Source organism: Mesocricetus auratus, unplaced genomic scaffold (assembly GCF_017639785.1).
Source record: "Mesocricetus auratus isolate SY011 unplaced genomic scaffold, BCM_Maur_2.0 Super-Scaffold_100006, whole genome shotgun sequence".
Taxonomy (NCBI): domain Eukaryota; kingdom Metazoa; phylum Chordata; class Mammalia; order Rodentia; family Cricetidae; genus Mesocricetus; species Mesocricetus auratus.
Window position 1 is genome coordinate 96,301,728 of NW_024429190.1, and position 21,306 is coordinate 96,323,033.

The window sequence follows — 21,306 nt, forward strand, 5'->3', positions numbered from 1 at the left end:
GAGTCTGGGTGCAACCAGGAGTTACACTGGGTGCTACCTTCAAGTGGTTGCTTTTCCTGCCTCTTAGGTCTCTGGCTTAAAATAACAGATGACACCTTCTTTGTTCAATCAATCGATCAATTGATCGACCAAGTATTTATGAAGACAAAGAATATGTATGGGAAAATTTAATCATTGGGCCATCTGTTGTTTTCTCCAAATGTCAGGACAGCATCACCACTTTGAAATTAAGCAGCAGTGTATTCTAACCTACTTGGCCCTTCCCTGCTTGCTCTTAAGACCAGAGGCCCAAGTTTTTACCAATCAAAGAACCACACAGTGCTTCTACTGGCATGGCCCCTGCAACCAGGACATCCATAGAACTTTCTACATTCCCCTAAATCTATGACTTCAAAAAATCTCCAAGATTGCTTCACAGAATATCAGTTCTATAGAATGTTGTTCAGAGATAATTTATCCCCAAATCCAAAAGCTACAGAGCCAGCAATGGTTCTAAAGATGCCATTTACTGTTTGATTCAATGTATTCCTTAACACATGTGAATATAAGTTACTGCAATTTTTCATTTAACTTCAATACATCTAAAGAACTAATGTTTCTCGGAACATATTTTCAGACAATGTTTTAAATCTATTCAGGGAAAACTTTTTCCACATGAGAACAGGATAAGATGTGGAGGAGAAATAAGACAGACCATGGAGCAAAGAATCCTGGGAAATGTAGTCCCTGCTAGCAACGCATTCTGCTCAGACAAATATAGAACGAATCCCAGTATCTGACAGCATAACTTGCAGTTGCCTAGTAGTAATCCAGAGAAGATGACCAAGGAAAGAACACTGTAGCATACAGTGGACAACATCTTCGAAATAATCAAGGAAATGTATTATGTGTATAACTGCTTGAAGTTTGTACGCACATGTGTGTGAGGATACAAAAACACAAGCGTATGAGGTCCAGAAGCTGAAGTGAGGCGTCTTTCTTCACTCTTCTCCATCTTAAGTTTCTTTTTGAGACTGAAACTGGAGTTCACTGTTTTAGCTGGGCAGTGAGCTCCCAGGATCTACCGGCCTCCCTCTCTCTAGAACTGGCTTTAGAGCACTACAGTTATGACAGAAGCCTTCCTGGATCAGAGACAAGCAGGACAGGGTGAAGATGAGAGAAGTCATCTGTGGATGAAGAGCTGAGACATGAGGGAAGAGGGAAAAGCAAGGGAGAAAGGAAAGTTGGAAATAAAATTCCCAAGACTTAAAGGAGGTTGAACTGCTGTGAAGAGTGTCCTACTTAGGTTTACTATCACTGCGATGAAACATATGACGAAGCAACTCCCAGAGGAAATCGTTTATTGGGCTCACGCTTCCACATCACTATTACCACTGAAACGAACTGAAGCAGAGCAAGAACCTGGTGATGGAAGCTTATGCAGAGGCCATGGAGAGGTATAGCAGAAACCAGAGACCTTGAATACCACCAATGGCTCGTTGCAATGAACGCTTGCAAGTAAAAATGCATGAACTAAAGGGAATACTGTATGATTCACTGTGTCACACCACAGCTTCCACAGTGAGACTTTTTGTTATTTTGTTTTTCTTTTAAATTTTATTTTATCTTGAGGTAGGGGGTTGTGAGGGCAGAGGGTAGATGCGAAGGGATGGGGATGTACATGACGTGAAATCCACAAAGAATCCATAAAAAGTTAACTTAGAAAAAAGTTACAGCTTAAGTAGCAAAAGCACTTATAAAATTTTCATGTATCCAGAAAATTTAGCATACTTTTAAATAACTTTGAGATCATAGAAAAAGTGAAACTGAATAATTCAAAACCAACTAGAAAAAGTTAATGACCCTGATGGGATCACTATATGATGTATGCATGAGCTGAAGATACACGATACCATGTGATTATCTCATACATATCAGAAATACAAAATTAGACAGCTACCATTGACTAAGAGAAAAAAATAGCAACCGCATTGTAAACTTATAGAATGTATCAAGAGACATAATCTGAGGAAAATACATAGCTTCCAATTTTTTTATTAGAAGAGAAACACAGTGTAATACTCCGGGGTAATAATAACCACAAAAAAAAACATAACAAAAAGGAGAGAAAGAGCAAAACATCTATTTACAAAGCAAATTTTACATGTCATCACCTGCGCCAAGTACATAATGTAAGGAAGGGTAAGCATTAATCCCTGTGGCAATTTATGAAGTGGCTACAATTACTATCCCCATTTTACAGAGGCAGCTATTGAAATATATAGTTACAGTAATTTAGATAGGATGATGTAGCCAGTAATATCTGGAACTAGGATATGGCCCCAGAGTTTGGGCTATTTGTTTTATTAAAATAGAGGTGGTTTGAGAGAGAAGTAAATAATTTAAGAGAAATTAAAATGTAAGCCTCTAGATTAAAATAGAAAAGTGGCACAATTACCAATATAGCATACTAAAATATGAATGGAAATTATTAATTTCTTCATACTAACAATTTGTTGAAAGATACAGAAAATAGAGGGATGTTAAGACTAATATAAAAGCATTTAAGGAGAGATAAAACATGAGAATTTCTACAGCTTTTAAAGACATTAAAAGCAGTAATTAAAATTTTCCCACAAGGAAGTTGTTGGCAGTTTTATAGTCAATTTTTACTGCATTTTCAAGTATGTTTCCTGTTAAAATTATAAGAAAAGGAAGTAAAATCTAACTCATGTTATTAATCTAATATAAATTTGATCCCCAGGGAAACATACATAATACAAGAAGAGAATCTCAGAGTTCCATTCACATATGGATACAAAATATCTAAACTGAAATCTCTGAATCATAATTCAAAGTAACTAAGTTCAGAAACATATAAATTGGATTAAATAAATTAATGGAGAAAAAACATATCATCACATAGGCACAAAGACTTTCTGTTATATTTCATAATGCAACAAATTACAATATCAGGAATACAAAAAAGTTTGTTATTCTGAGAGAAAGTATCTACAAGTACAATTAATAACCATAGTCATAAATAGGTAAATAATAAAGAAAATAATAGGTATAAAAGGATCATTATTAGTATCTACTGTAGTCCATATTACAGTAGATTTCTAGATCATATAGCTATAGAAAGAAAGGACAAACACCTATGTTTCATAAGTGAGAAAACACAGGTCATTACTTTAGATTACTTGTTTATCTATTTATAAAATAGAAAAATAATTTTGAGATATGGAGTAGCTCTAAGAGAGGAATATAGGAAAATGGATTACTATATATATGTGTGTATATATTATGCTAATTGCATATTTGTGCAATTAGAAAGATACCCTTTAAAAACATAAAATATAAATAAATCTTAAAATATCAAAACCCACATGGAGAAAAATAATAAAAATGACTTAAAGTCTACAAAAGAATTTTCTTACAATGAATAGTAAGATGCAATCAAAGAAAGAAAGGTAATCTTATGGCAGAAACATCAGTAGTCTTTAAATTAATCTCTCTAGGCAGGGGAATGTTGATTTTTAAAATCACATTTACAAGATATTTGGAAGAATAAAGTAACTACAACAGCTCGGGCATTTCAGAAACACTGGAAATGGAGATCCAAATTGGTCTGACTTTTATTATTATTATTAAACCATAGAAGCAGAAATAATTCAACATTGTAGGGTAACAGACCAAGTGACCACCACAACAGAGTAGAGAACTCAGAAGTATACATACATCATTCGTGGGAAAACGGATAGAACTATAGATCACCATGTTAAATGAAGCAAGCCAGACACCAAAAAGCAAACCATGTATTTGCTCACACTCTGAATCTGACAGGAAGGGTATCTACAGGAGCAGGAGGGGCATCAGCAGGAGCAGGAGGGGCATCTGCAGGAGTGGGAAGGCATCAGCAGTAGGATGTGGGGCTTCAGCAGGAGGAGGGGCATCAGCAGTAGGAGGAAGGGCATCAGAAGTAGGAGGGGCATTAACAGTAGGAGGAGGGGCATCAGCAAGAGGAGGAGGGGCATAGCAGGAGGGAGAAGACAATACAGAAAAGATAATAGATTAGGCAACCTGAAAAAAATTAAATAGTGTATATGATGTGTGTGTGTGTGTGTGTGAGAGAGAGAGAGAGAGAGAGAGAGACTGAGAGACTGAAAGAGATGAAATCCATTATTTTGCATAATAACAGAAAATACTAATAATCTATAAAAAGTAAACTTATCAAAAATAAAACAATGAAATTCTAAAGGTCAGCCACTGAAGATGATATAATGATCACATTAAATCAATAATCAACTATTCTTCACAGCAAAAGGGGATTGTCTTTCCTTATATAACAATTCATTAAGACAATAAACTGCATCTAATAAAAGAATATGAAAATATATTAAACAAAAACTGACAGAGTTTAAGATTTTTTTAGCAGTCAGCATTTTTAAGCACTGTCAAAAGATCAGTAAGTCCATGGAAGTATTACACTAGTGATATCCCTACCTAGCAGGCCCTTATGGAGCACTAACTACGTCTACCACCTAGTTATACAGACACACTACCCACCTAAACTAACTACTGATTCCAACCAAACAGTCAATGATTCCAGAGGACAAAAATCACACTGAGGTATTATATAACCAAAGAAAACTTAAGCCACAAATCAATGCTGAAACTGTTTTCAAATAAACCTAATTAATAAAATACAAATACCAAGTCATAAAAATTCAACAGGTCAAAATTGTAAAGAAAACTGGGAAATATTTTCAACTAAATAAAATAGGTAAAATTAATGAAATATTTAAAAGGAGTAATCAATGAAATTGACCGCATAAAGAGAAAAAGCATAAATTAGCTTTTGAAAATATCAGTAAAGCTTGAGCAAACTACATTTAGATTGATTTCATGAGGAAAAAAAAAAAGAAAGCATTAGTCATCTTGTTAAGGACTGAAAAAAAGGCATCACTACACACTGGACAGACATGAAAATAGCAATTAAATGACTTATAAAACTAATATGCTACAAAATTTGGAACAATAAAGTTGAGAAAATTATTTTCAGATTCAAATCACCAAAATTGATAATATAGAAAATTAGAATTCTAAATTTAATTTATAACCTGAAATTTCCAACAAAGAAAATGCAGGTCTGGTGGGTTTTATGTTGTGGCTTAAATGTAAATTAACTAGCAAAGAATGATAATATTGATCCTAATAACCATAGCTATCTAAAAATGTAGGCTATCGCCATTGCCAGAATTTGAAGGTAAGATGTTATAGATGAAGACAGCACACAGAACTTGGAGGAAGAGAGTTGGATCTGACCTGGATGGCCCCTTACTGAAAGCTAGCTCTCATAGTACTGGAAAGTTCTACACTAGCTGCCAAAGAAAGAAACAATCAATAGTCCTACCCAGCTGTGATGCCTACAACCATAACTATGACCACTGTGCTCATAGTTTGTGGGCAAGAAAGGCCCACAAATACTAAGATATATTATAGACAAACTATTGAAAATCAGATAAAGAGAAAACCTGCATCTACAGAAAAACATACTCCTATAAAAGGAGTAATTATAAACTAATGGATGACTTCAAAAACAACCCCTAAATGAGAATCTAATGCTACTATTCTGCTAAAATGATATAGCAAAAATTGTTTTTTGTTTGTTTGTTTGTTTTAGTAAAAGCTGATTAATAGAAAGACCCACAGCTGGTCAATATATGAAGAATAAAAGACTATGGCATGTTCAGCTCTAAATGCTACATCTATATCATACGTTCCAAAGCCTAAGAGCTTATTGCAGAAGGACTGTGAGAGGCAGAAAGAGTGAATATCTGCAAGGACACAGTATTTTGGGCCATGATAGGGCAATTGCATACATGAACTCACAGAGGCAGTGACGTCATGTACAAGACTTGCATATGATCAAATCAGCCAAATCCAAGAACAGATTGGAAAAGGGCTCATGTAGCCTCTCCTCTAGCTGTAGAGCTATTGACAGTTGATGACTCTTGGTAGATAGGTTTTTTTAGGGATAGAGTTCCTGGAAGGCTACATAGGCTCTAATAGATATTTCTATAATCATGCATATATAGACAGCCATAACTAGACTCAGTAAGTTTAAAAGAAAGAAACAGGAATTTAGGAGAAGAAAGTGGTAAAGGAATAGGAGAGGATTTGAAATGGAATGAAGATGAGGTAAATTTGATCAACACACACACAGACACAAACACACACACACACTATATATATATATATAATTCTCAAACCATATTAATAACCTAGACTAAAGAGGATTTAAATTGTACTTCATAAACTAGAAAAGAAAGAGAACTAGAAATATGAACATCGATATCTGTAAAACATTCTTCAAAATAGCACAAATAGTGTCCACACAACAGTACTGTCTGTGACAGTAATGGTAATGAAGGATCTGGAGAAGCCTTCTTACACATAGCAAGCATGGAAACTAGATGATATTTTACTATCCTGAATTTCTTTGAAGTGAACAGGAGACTGGAGTTCCAGTTTCTCTTGTGGCAGACTCTGTGGCAACCAGTCCTCTAGTTTATTGAGAATAAAATTTTTGAACAAAATGTAGAAAATAATTGCTTGAGTACTCCAAAGTGTGAAGAGTTTAAGCAAATTATGGAAGTGAAAACAAATTATGGAAGCAAAAGCTAAAGAAGCAAATTGCAAATGTAAATGTTTTCTCTTCCCCCTCTCTCCCTGACCCTCTCTCTCTCTCTCCTTCCTGCCTTTCTTCTCTCCTCTTCCATCTCTCTGTGGTGGTATTAGCGTGATGGTGTGTGTTTCTTTCCCTCTTTTCTCTCTATGTTTCCCTTAAGTGGTTTCATAGGATATTATGGTGGTGGCAGGCATAGTACCTATATATAAAGCAACCATAGAAACTCTTCTATTGCTTTGTATCCATTGAACATGAATACATGGCAGTGGAACTTGCTCAAACAAAAGATAAAAGAGGGTTAACACAAAGGCAGAAGGATGAGCAGGTCTCCAGACTTATAGCACAATGGTAAGACACATGAAAACTTAATATAAGAGAAAGCTTTTCAGGTACAAAATATTTAAAGTGATAATTATAGAAACTCCCTCAAAAGTGATAAAACATAAATATTTATATATTTCAACACTAAATGAACCCCAAAACACATAAAAACAAGGAAATTTATGTCTAGATGCATCTAAACCAAATTGCTGAAAACCAAAAGAAACCTTACTGTAGGCATCTCTAGAAGAACACATCAAATCCAGAAAAAAATCAGTATTAAAATGACCACACACTTCTCAGGAGAGGAACATGCAAGCTAGGAAAAGCAGAACAGTGTGTCTTTGCAATAAAAAACACTGACCAAAGGAATGCAAGCCAGGATTTTATATTTGGGAAAATATCCTTCAAGAAAGGATAAAATTCATACGTTCTCTGAGGGAGGAAAAGAAAGGAGTTTCTCTACCAATGTTGCAGTATTAAAACTGTATAATAAATCGCTGCTAGAGGAAAATGATACCCAAGAAAATGTGGGTACACAGGAATGAGAGAGGAAGAAAGTAAATAGTGAATATTTAAAATCTCCAGGTTCTGTCTTAAGCCTTTTAAAGGTGTGTAACTGATAAAAATTTTAAAATACATTGTCTGGTGGAATTTCCCATGGATGAAGATATAGCTAACACACTATAAAAACAACAACAAAAGCAGTGCACAGATAAGGAAAACAGAACCATGGTTTTCTGCATTTGATGTGAAGAGTTACAACGTGAGCTCTAGATAATCTCATAAGCACTGACGCAAAAAGTAAGTACATCCAAAAAGTAAATAATAAAGTAAACATATTCAGATAGCTCAAAACAAGGCAAGAAATATGGAGAGCAAAACTGAAGATAGAATACAATTTCAAAAATAGATAATATTCTAGGCAAAAACCTACCCCTATCAATGGCATGATAAAATGATAGTATCCAGACATCCCATTAAAGACAGATGCTAAGAGTGGAAAGGGCAATGCTTGGCCATATGCTGCTTAGGCAAGCCACAGTTAAAACATAAATATCAGACAGATTAAAATGAAATGAACCTTAAACATAAATAAAAATAAAACTTAATAATTAAAGAACTGCATAGGCAATAATATCACTTATCAAAATTTGTGGAATGTAAATAAACAGAATATAGAGGGAAATGTGTGTATTGAATTAAATAATTATATGAATTAAATGATTATATTAAAGAAAGAATAAACACACAAAATCAGTCATTAACTTTTCCACAGTAAGTAACTAGAAGGGGGAAAAAAGAAACTAACTTAAACAGTGGTGCAAAATAATAAAGATAAAAATACCATTAAGGTTTAAAACAGAAAAGACAATAGAGAAAGTCAATGAAGTCAAAAGATAGTTCTTCGAAAAGATCCATAAAATTGATAAAACGACTGCTAAATTGACCAAGAAATAAGTAGAGAAGAGAAATACTTACATCTGCAATGAACTAAACCAATTGCCACAGACTTTTAAATGAAGTTCCTTGAAAGACAAATACTATCAAGGTTTCCTTGAAAAGAAATACAATATCAGAATATCTTGTTAATCTGGATTAAAGATACCCTCTGTGCAGTTTAGAAAACCTTTCAAAAAAAAAAGATGACATTGGGCCAGATGGCTTCATCAGTGGGTCAGGAAGAAACTATACAGAATATACATCCACTTTCAGATGCAAAGAGAGTTTATCCACTCATTTTATGAGATCAGTATACCCTAATAATCAAACAGAACACACAATACAAGAAAACTGGAGGACAACTTATTCAATAGACATAAAAGACCCTGGGTTTCAAATGAGTGTGGTTGTATATGACTGAAATGCCACTACTTGGGAGACAGAGGCACAAGATCAAGGTCATCCTTGACCACAGAGCAAATTCAAAGTCAGCCTGGAATGCCCTCTTTCCAAAGCAATAAAAACAACAAAAAGGTCAACCACTAAAACCACCATTCCACAGTACTAGAAATCTTACAGAGAAACATTTGCATAAAATAATCTCCAGCACTTATTAGGAAACAGCCAACAAAATTCAACAAACTGAGATCTAAAAAACATTAAAAAAAGAACCTCTCCCAGGAAAGTAAGGTCAGAAGCGGACATTATGTACCTAATGGAAGGCTTCTAGCAAACAAGCAAATGACTTCTCCCTAGAAAAGGACTCAAAGAAGAGAAGTACACCTAACTCATAATCTCCAACCACCGCCTTCTTGGGATGGTGAGTTAATATAAGGAAAGAAAGAAAGGAAGGAAGGAAGGAAGGAAGGAAGGAAGGAAGGAAGGAAGGAAGGAAGGAAGGAAGGAAGGAAAGAGAAAAGTTGGAAAGAACTGTAGTCATGACTGAATTTATTTCCTATAAAGAAAATCCTGTAAATGACATCAAAGCTACTAAAAGGTACATTTGAACAAGGTCACAACATACAAACCCAAATTGGACCTCTGTTGTCTGGACTACTGTTTGTTATCTGAAAGTTTCCACAGAATTTCAACATTCCCTCCATGAGGGACAGGGAAGCCTTAGAAAACAGGAGTAAACCTAAGGCCACCTGTCTGCTAAGCTGGGAATTGAAACCATGGAAATACCCTCCACAGCTATATGAAAATAGTGAATTCCTGAGCGGGGAGGAGACAGCCAAGCAGAGATGTCTGGAGGAGATTCCTAGAATGTGGAGCTAGCTTCATCCAAGCAGAGAGCTTCAGGGGTCTTGGGGAGTCTTTACCTATTTTGGGGTGAGCTTTTTTTGTTAAACAACTGCTTTTAGTCACCCCTGCTTCTCTACATGACCTAGTACCAGCATTCCTAATAATAAACCCAATGAAAGCCCCTTGGATTAACAAGTTGGACTTGATATCCTGGATTCTTTTTCTTAGATGAATCAACTTCTCTCCCCACCCCGTGTGTGTGTGTGTGTGTGTGTGTGTGTGCGCGCGCGCACGCGTGCGTGCGAGTGCACATGCACACACACACGCGCACACATGCATCCCTAGGAAAAATCTGTCATATAATAGTCTTGAGTATAAAACTTTCAAACTTCTAGCATATAGGGACAATTCTAATGTTCTTAGGTTTGCAGAGATTATAGATAAGATACCAAAAGCATGATATATGAAAAAAAAATTCAAAATTTGCAATGTAGCAACATTTGAATAACTCATACTTTAAAAGAACAAACTATTGTGGAAAATACAAAGCAAGTGAAAATGAAAGAGTTTTAAGACCCATAGCCAGGGAACTATGTCAAGATACATTCATAGATTGGAGAGATGGCTGAGCTGTTGAGAGCACTTACAGCCCTTGCGGAGGGCCTGGGTCCAGTTCCAGCATCTGTATCAGGTAGCCTCAACTGCCTGTGACTTCAGCTCCAGGGAATCCAGTGCCCTCTTCTGAACTCCAGAGCAGCACGCCATGGTATTCACATACATATGCAGGCACTTACACATGCTCATAAAATAAAAATAAAGAAGATAAATAAAATTGTTCTACAGAAGAATACACAGAAAATTAAGCTTCTCCTCAACAACCAATCAAAATAATTCCACTTTGAAGGCAGACATAGTAGCCAAATGGACACATGACCAAAAGAGACATACAGATAACAAATTTGAATGGTTAAAATTAATGATACTAATAAAAAAACTGAGAATGCAAATATAAAGCACAAAGCACATTAATTCTTTGCTGGTACACATGCAAAACTGTGCAGTCTCTTAGATAAAGAGTTTGGAAGCCCCCTATGAAAATAAATCTACACTTACCACATGTCCCATCAGTCCCACATCAGAGTTTATTTCAATGAATTGAAATTTATTTTCATTTAAAAGTATTTACACAAATGTTGGTGACACTTTTATTCAGAAATTCAAAAATCTAGAAATAACCAAAATGTGGTTCAACAGATGAATAAATAAATGAGCTGGTACACCCATAGAATGGAATACTATTCTACAATAAAAATAATAGGCATCAAATTATAAAATAACATTGGTGAATATTAAGCAGATGTTTCTGAAATAAAGGAGGACGAATTCCAGAGGCTACAAACTGTATAACTCATTTATATTTAGTTCTGGAAACATCAAAACTGTAGGGACAAGACACTGAACTGCTAGAGGGTTCAGAGATTAGAGGGTCAAGTGTGGAAGGAATGCATTTGGCCATTTTCAGCATGTTGAAATTTTTCTATTGGTTGATATTCAATGTTGTGCATTCATCAAACACATAGAATTGTATACCACAGGCTTTACTTTATGATTTAACAAAAATTAAAGTCAGAATGTCAGCAGATCCCAGGATGGAAAATGGACTGTGAAAACACAAATGTCATTCCATTACAAATGTAAGGCACAACCTCACTGAAGACAGTTAGGGAAAAGGGAGTTGACCTAAGTAGCTTTGGGAAATGCTGTTTTGCTTGGATTCTGTGAGGCTAAATACCAAAAGGAACTGTAGTTAAACACTGTTCTACAGTTGGTCAATTTGTCTCTCACAAGCCTATTAGGAATCTGATACTACATATATTCAAGGATTGCCCAAATACTAATTTGCTGGAAAGGGGAAACAGATTCAACTGTTAGAGGTTGAAATTGCAAATAAGCAAGGAGAGAAGGCTAGAATGAACGCTTCATGGATGACTTAGAAGCCACACTAATTATTGTGTGCATATATGTGTTTGCATGTATTTGCACACATCCACACAAGTACACACAGAGGGTGTAAACAGATAAAGATGGATAAGCAGATACTCAGATAATTAACAGATAAGAACTAATTGAGAGAATTAGAAAGACAGACAGATGACAGATAAAATTAGATACAGAAATACACATCTCTGAAACTACCTGGAATAACATACACACATGTAATTCTTTACTCTGTCAATTGAAAGATTTTGGAAGCATTGATACCTCAGTAATAACAGACATATCCATCACCAAGATTTTAGTTTCCAAATACAAGTCATCAATAAAATAAACCCTAGTTCTATAAGAAATGTCTAAGTCTATGTCAGAGGCAAGGAAAAATCTAAGATATACTCAGAGTGCTTTAAGCATACAAAAACAAAGAAATCTTCAAAGGGAACAAGAGGTTAGAAAGGTACATTGTAAAAGGAAAAATCTTCTCTATACAAGAATATTAAATAATATGAGAGGGATCAACGAAATATAGAAGAACCTTGAAGCATAGCAGTAGTAAATGCTTCAGGCAGAACACACAGACAAATGATAAAATCAGTGGGCAAAATTTAAGGGAAAACAATATTTGTATGGTTTCAAAATATATTATCCTAGTACCCTATACTGTTGTTAGTGCAATGACTACACTATGTAGCCATGTTTTTTATACTAGTAACTCTTAAGAGTGAATATTAATTCCCTTCAGGCATGGTCTAGACATAGATTTGATTCTAATGAATAATGCATGTAAAAGAAAGCAGTTATTTTTACATTGAAGAATCCTTAGACATCACCTTAGACAAGTGATCAAGGTTAGCATCATCAAAGACACATGGGTATCAAATGTCCAGCTATGGATAGGATACACTAAGAAGAAGAGAACTTCACCTCCCTGGAGTTCTTCCCATAAACACACAGATCCCATCCAATCAAACAAACAAACAAACAAAAAGCATCTCAGACAGAATGGACATACAGAATATTGTTCCAGCTTTCCTGCAAATACCTGACCACTCCTCTTCAGAGGTATCATGGACATAAAACAAGGAAGAAATTATAATAATCTTAGATAAGAGATACCAGGGAATCACAATAACTAAACACTATGAGGCCTCCTAGAAAGGATCCAGAGGGAATGGGGAGTTGTCTCAGTGGTTAAGAAGACAGCCTAACCTTCCAAAGCTCCTGTGTTCAAATTCCAGCAACCACATGGTGGCTCACAACTATCTGTAAAGAGATCTGGTGCCGTCTTCTGGCCTACAGGCAAACATGGAGGCAGAACACTGTATATACAAATAATCTTTTTTTAAAAGGATCCAGAGCCAGAAAAGTATCATTACTATGCATATAGACAAAATCAGAATAAAACCCATAGTCAGTAGCATTGTTCCTAAGTTAATTTCTTGGTTTTCACATGTCTGTCACGTAAAATGCTAACATTAGAGGAAGGTAAGTGAACTGTATACAGTAATGTTCTGTGCTGTCTTTGCAACTCTTTTGAGAAATATGAAATTATTTTTAAACACACTATAAAAACCACAGTGACATAACTCTATATAGCAATTAAATGGTTAGAAATTTTAAGCTTATCTATGTCAAGTGTAGGCAAGGATGCATAAAAACTGAAATTCTATTAAACTTCTTGTGGAAACTGAAAATATAATAGTCAGAATGGAAAATAGATCAGGATTTTCTTTACAACTAAACATCAACCTGCCATATGACCCAGCCATTCTCCCTCTCTGATACCAAAATAAGTAAAATCTATGTCCACACAAAGCCTTTTTATACAAATATGTGTAGCAGTTTTATTGAATGTAGTAAAAATCTAAACACAACCCAAATATCCATTAACAGACAAACAAATAAATAAATTGTTGGGTTTCTCCCTGTAAGGAACAGAAGGCAACATTCTGCAACAAAGGAGATATCATAAATGAATCACAAAATGTCCAATCTGGGTAAAACAAAAGACATTATTCTGTAAAATTCTAGAAAAAAATCAAATAAACTTGTTATAGTAGAAAGCAAATTGGTGTTTGACTGAGAACAAATGTGTAAGATGGATAGATGGGTGGGTAGATTTTAGGGCGATGCTAAGATTTGAGATACTGGTTGTAATTGAACATTCTCATGGTACACGTATATATGGATATATATATATTGTACTTATACTATGTGTGCATGTATGTGTGTGAAATTCATTGAAATTTACATCTTAAATACTTACACTTTTTTTCCATTATCACTCCATACAGTTGGTAAATATTGTTGAATATACCATGGAAAATGGTGAGATATTGCCCAAATATGGTTATAAATTATGTGTTACCCTGTTCAAGAAAATTACAGAAAGATGTGGATAATTTAAGAAATGACTGGAATATAATTAAAATTTACATGAAGTTAAAGAAATAGAAAATAAATGGCATGTGTTGAGTTAAAATAAAGAAAAAATATCAACATGAAGTCAGGAATAAATGTAGCTGTAACCAGAGTTTCTGAGACAGGAGAAAGACTGCACTAAAAATAAAGCATTAGGCTGAAAATTGTGCAAAATTAATAATAATTTAAATATAAAGAGTCTATCAATTCTATTAATCCTATACCTGGGAAACGAAAGGAAAACTATACCTAGATATTGCACCAATACTGAAATTTTAAGAACATCCAGAAAAAAGGACATAACTTTCAAATAAGAAACAATCAATGGAAAGCACCAGAAATAGTAGAATCACAGAAAATACAATACCTTCAAAATGTGAGAAAGAAAACATCAAGTAATAATTCTATACCCAGCGAAAACAGTCTTCACCAATGAGTGTGGGAAACACATACATTTAGGAAGACCACAATGAAGAGAATCTGTTGCATTGAAGAGTAAACCTGCATTGGAAGAAACCCTGAAGGGAGTTCTCCAAAAGACAGTAGCACCAGACGAAAATAGGAAGACAGTAAAAAGAAGACTGTATTTTCAGATACTACTTCTGTAGCTCATACTCGGATAAGGTGAAGGAAGGAATAAGAATGTTTGAAAGATGAATATGTAGGGCAGCATAATTAAATGGTGACTGAAATAATGATAGTTAAAAATAATAATAATATGGAGTTTAGAACAAATGTATAATTTAACCATAAGTCTGAAGAGGTGGGGTTTAAATGAGGTTAATATTGGAAATATTAGTCATGAGGGGGGAAATGGCATTTAACTATAATGAATCAAAATATATTTTTTAATCTGAATTATTCACAATTCTGTGAATAGTTTAAAAATCTGTGAAAGTCTGCATGAATAAGATAAAAGATGTGGGAAAAGAACTAACTTTAAAATATGAATCATCAGAAAGCAGCAAGAAAACATTCAACAACAACAAAAACATGGTGAATCAGACCTTAAAGAGTAAGGAGCAACTGGGCAGAAAAAAGACCAGAGAAAGTTGATTGAAATCTAACAGTACTGAGCCATACCTGTGGGTTGGACCGTCTTTGAGGATTGCATATTAGAAATCCTGCATATCAGATACTTATATTATGAGAGACAGCAGTAGAAAATTAGAGTTATGAAATGGCAATGAAATAATTTTACAGTTGTGGGTCACCACAACATGAGGAACTTTATTATAGGGTCATAGCATTAGGAAAGTTGAGAACCACTGCTCTAGAGGAAATATTTAAAGAAAATGCTTAAAGAAAACACTTTAAGTTCTAAAAAGAGATAATGATTTTATTAGTAGGACTCCAATAGCTCAGGAAATGACAGCAAGATCAGCAAATTTTAGTTTCATTATAAAGCCCTGTATGACAAAATAATCAACCAACAAGGTGAAAAGAATTGGAGACCACCTTTGGTGGCTTTTCATCCTACAAGTATCATGGGGTGCCCAGACATAATAGATCTACAACACAACTCCTATATCTAAGGCTCAGAGGATGTCATGGAATCAGGGCCAGAAAGATTTTTAAGAGCCAAAGAACAAAGAACTATATTGTGAGAGCGTGTCTTCTAAGTGACAGGAAAGCCACATGATATCTCAACGATATGGCTCACTTAACAAGTCCTGAGCAATAGCACCACCAGAAGACATGCTAAAACACTGACGGGGGATCCCATTGTGCCCTACCCCTAAACAAAGAACTACAGGCAATGGATAACTACTGCAAAAAGAGAAATAGTCTTTCTCAAAGATAAAGCTACTAATTATTTCTCAATAAGCCTTAAAATTATGTATACACAAGTAACAATAAATGGACCCAGCAGGTTGTAGCTATGTATTAATACATAGAGATATGTAACAATAATAATAAAAGTAGAGGCTATCAATTTGAGAGGGAGAGAGTAGGACATGGGTTGGAAGCAGGGAACAGGGAAGGACTGGAAGGAGGACAAGAAAGGGGGAAACGATATAAGGTTACCTAAACAAGACCCGCATAATGGCAAAAGCAATTGACTGGCCAAGTTAGGTGGGGGACATTTCACAAGGCCTTATACCTAAGTGGTAATCAATGGCAGCTGACATTTTCTCTAGGGATGATCCCCTAGTTGGTTTTGCTACTACAAGTATTTAAAATATTTTTAAACATTTCATTATATTTAAATATGTATGTCCACATATGTGCTTATATACGTGTGTGTATGCATGTATGCACAATCGTATGTATTGGGGGGTGGGCATCCATGCCAAACTGTGTCTTTAGAGATCAGAAGACAGTTTACAAGAGTTTTACCATGTGGGTCCCAGGGATTGAACTCAGGCCATCAGGATTTGGTGGCATAGACTTTATCTAGTGAATGCTCTTACCAGATCAATCATTTTAATTTTTAATGACACAAATATACCAATAAAATGCATATATTATCAGAGTGGATTTATCAAATTATTCAATTACATGCTGCTCACAAGAAACCCACTTTAAAGGCAATGATAAAGATGTCTTAAAGTCAAATAATATGAAGAATATCATATGAAATTAATTTTTAAAGGAGAAGTCTCCATAGTGGTACCAGATAAAGAAAATCACCAGAGAGAAAGTAGGATATTGCACAAGATCAAAGGGATAAATCCATAAGACCTAACAATCTGATGAGACTACACGTGTATGCATAAATAGCAGATCCTCAAAATACATGAAGCAGAAATTGGTAGAGCTGATGGAAAATGCATGTAGTGTGGGTAAGGAGCTCAAGAACCTCACCATAGTGTTGGATAGAAAGAAGTCAACAGGGTATTTACCTTCTCAACAATTCATTCACTCAATGTTGTCTATTCACATAGGCAGAACACCCACAAATAACAGATGAACACATACTTTCTCAAGTGCTTATTGGATATTCACCAAATATGCCATACCCTGAACCCCTGAAAGTAATTCAACAAATTTTGAAGAACTGATATCACACAGGTTGGACTCTTACATCATAATAGAATCTGAAAAGGATTCAATACTACAAAGAGGAGATAGAAATCCCTTAGGCATGTGAAAATTAACATTACACTTCTAAGTAATCCATGCACCAGACAGGAAGTCTCAAAGGAAATTTATAGAATGCACAGAATTGAATGCAAATTAAATAATGCATATTAAGATGAATGGAATGCAGCTTAAAATTGTTCTGGTGTAGAGAAATGCACAGCAGTGAAAGCTTACATTACAGAATGCCATCTGTCTCGAATAATTGAAGACTCTACCTCAAGAAATCAGGGAAAAGGGGAAAAAAGTAAACCCAAAATGGTCAAAAAATAAAAAGTAATAACTCAAAAAGAAGGAAGTATTAAAACTTAAAATAGAGAAACAATAAAATAAAATAGTAAAACAAAATGATAGGTTTTCAAAGTGTCATAAAGGGGTGAGACAGCTCAGTAGGTAAACACACCTGCTGGAGTTCAGTCTCCAGAGTTCATACAGTGCAAAGAGGACTGACTTCCACAAATTGTCCACTAACCGCAACAAACATACTTATTGCACACACATGCACACACGCATGCATGCACGCACATATGCACGCGCATACATACATACATAAATGGCATGAGGTAATTCAGAAAGCATCATGAAAATTGGTAAATCTTCTGGCTAAAACTAACAAAAAATAGAGAACATACAATAACAGTAAAGGCAAAAATGTATTACTGCATATGTTATACCTACTTAATGATACAGGTAACTTTATAAATTTAACAATTTACAATAAATTTTTCAACATGTATGTGTGTGTACATGCACGCATGCATGTGTGTGTGTATCTTCAACTAAAGTCAACCATCATGAACTTGACTACCAGAATTGGACTTTTAAATTAAAAGCTCCTGACAAAGGAAACTCCAGGCTCCAATGACTCCACTGAAGATTTCTATCAAACATGCACATAATTTAAAGAGATTCTACATAGCATGTTCCACAAGATGGGAGACAGATAAATTCTTTAAACATATTTTATGATTCTAATACTACCTGAGTCCCAAAAATGGATAAATATAGTACAATTAAGAAAATATAAACCTGATTATATCTTATGGATTTTGAAAAGAATTCCTCACTATGCAAATATGACCCAATAATGGACAAAAGCTACAGTAATTGAGGCACAGTGATACGCACAGACACTCCAGCATATTGACAGTAAAACAGACTACAACATCCAAAAGTAAACACACACACAAACGTGCCTAATGGTTTATGGGAAAATCCAAATGCAATTGAGTGGAGGATGGAGTAGTCTTCTAAACAAATGATGATGAAGACCCTGCAAATAAAACAAAAACTTCAACCTAAATTTCACAATTTAAAATGTAGGTGAAAGTATAATAGCATTAGCACATTGTAACCATTTACAACTGATGATCTACAGTCCAGGTAACACTTTTCAGTAGATACTGGCATTTGACAAAAGACATATTTTTTTTTTACTTTCAGGTACAGTCTGAAGACAATTTCATAGTTAATTTCACCCTACTCCTCTCCCTTGAGAACTAAAAAAAGCTGTGTAGAATCCTGTAGCTGCCAACCACACTCTATCTCAAGATGATGGGTGCATAGATAGATAAATAGATAGATAGATAGATAGATAGATAGATAGATAGATAGATAGATAGATAGATAGATATGGATGGATAACAGATAATTATTTGCACACAATGCTAATATATTTAGAGAAAACATAAGAGAAAAGCATTTTTGGACTATAAGAATAGGAAAATAATTCTTATGGTGTCAGATATGGTGGCACAAGACTTTAATTCCAGAACTCGAGAGGCAGAGGAAGGAGGATGTCTGTAAGTTCAAGGCCAATCTGTTCTACAGAGTGAGTTCCAGGACAGGGCTACACAGAGACACCCTGTTTCAACAAACAAACAAACAAACACAATAGGACATCCAGGGCTACATTTAGAAACCTGTCTCAAAAAAGAACAAAAAATTCTTAAGAAGACCCTAAAAGTATCAGCTCTAACAGCAAAAGTTTGAAAAGTTAAATAGAATGAAAATTCAAATTTCAGTTTCATAAGAAGATCCTTACCTGAAAATGCAAAGACAGATAGAAAACATGATAAAATATTTTCACACTATACATCCAATAGAAGACTAATATCTGGACAATATAAAGAGCTCTCAAAACTCAATAGTACACATTAAGTCATCTGCTTAGAAAAATCGGCAAAATAATTGGACAGACGTTTAACTGCAGAAGTTATGTAGATGACAAACAAGCACATAAAATGTTTTGAATATCCTGGAGATTAGGGAAGCAAAAATTAAATCAAAGCCACAGTAGGATGTCTCCATATCATTATAAGCTACTGTGTGTGTGTGTGTGTGTGTGTGTGTGTGTGTGTGTGCAACACCAAAGGCTTCTGATGCTGAGAAGTAGTGTGTGTCACATTGCATCACTGGAGTATAGAAGGGCAGTCATGCAGAACAACAGTTGTTCTCACAGCACTAAACACACAGGTACCATGTGACATGGCATTAGCATCCTCTCAGGCATTTATCCCAGACAACCTGCACACTAAGCTAAATAAAAGCTTCACTGTGAAGAGCTTAACACTACAAAGAATTTAGGCATCCTCTATGATCTGATAAGTTAAAGGTTAAACAAAACAGAGGGCCATTAACTCCCTGAAAAGCACCAAAGAACAAAACGATGAAATCATTGATGAATGAAGCAAATGGGATGAATCTCTAGGAAATTACGCTGAGTGAACAAATGCTAGCTTTAGAATTTTAATTATAATTCTGTGTGATTCAATTTATGTAGCTTCTTTTTAAATTATCAAAATTTAGAGATGGAGAATATAAATGTAGTACTCGTTAGAAGTGCACAGGGCAGAGAGACACAAGGTAAGATTTGCTATAAAGAAATGGGAAAGGTCATAATGGTAAGAGAAATATTCTGTCTTGATTGTGGTAGTGAACACATCAACTGCATAGATTGAAATTATGTATGAATATACACAAACACAAAGGAAACTAGGAGAATGTAGATCTGCATCACATTCATTGTTTGTATTCCTGCTGATACATTTGTTCTGTTATTGAAAAACAGGGTTGCAAACTGTCACTCATTATGGCTGCATAAAAGTTCTAGCAATATTCTGAAATGGAAGAAAAATTAGAGTACAATAGTCTTAGCAAATACTAAAGCCTTTTTTTAAAAATCATCAAAGTAGTGTGGCATGCCTGATGCAAAAAAAGATAAACGAGCAATGTCAAAAAAATTAGTTAACATCATTTATCATGCTACCAGGAAAAAGTAAGAATTAAAAGTTTATAATTATATAATCACCTTGATAGACTAAAATTGTCTTTGGCCAAATGTAATAATCTTAATTTTTAAATTATGAGAAAATTGGAGTCTACGGGAATATTCTTTACCTGAAAGGATGAATGCCAACAATGTTATGTAATAGACATAATGTTAGGTTTTTATCTTTATACACATAGATCAGTGCATCTCTCAATGCCTCATCAGAGAATCTTCTTTTGCAGAAGATGGTGCTACCACAGACCCACAACTCATCAGTTCACAGAGAGTAAGAGACAATGGGGTGCCTAGTTCTAACTGGGGCATCTGTGACACACTCCTGCCCCAGAAGGTCCAGAGATCATTGCAAAGATGGAGCAAAAAAGGTTGAAAAAGACAGAGGAAATTGACAACCATAGAAAAAGTATTTGGCAGACATAGCAATGATGTTGCATACATGCATGATGCACAAGCCCTTTGCCAAATGAGGCCAGCCAAATTCCTAGCATGGGCTGGAGAGAGACTCATAAGTCCCACCCTAACTTAGAATTATTTGCCATTTATGTCTGCTAGGTAAGGGAGAGAGCTTTCTTTAAGTATGGGACCCCTGAGAGCTATGACCCCATACCCATGCATATATAGGCTGTACTAAGTTTGAGGATAGTCTCATAGTTAAAGAGAACATAAGGTCGTAAGAGTAAACTAGTTGGTGAGGTAGAGGAGGGATAGGAATGGAGGGAATGGGATGGGTGTGATTAAAACACATTAAACTTACATGTATGTGTTTGAAACTCTCAAACAACAAAAATGTTTTAAGAAATTACTAAATTACTTTTAAAAGTTGAGTTATTAAAAG

The 21,306-nt window shown here is 35.0% G+C and overlaps 1 protein-coding gene across 5 annotated transcripts in view; it reads right to left on the bottom strand.

The window, feature by feature from the left end:
• Grid1 (glutamate ionotropic receptor delta type subunit 1) overlaps positions 1–21,306 on the bottom strand; it is a 703,193-nt gene that overhangs the window by 184,012 nt on the left and 497,875 nt on the right. The gene's annotated exons all lie outside the window — the stretch shown is intronic.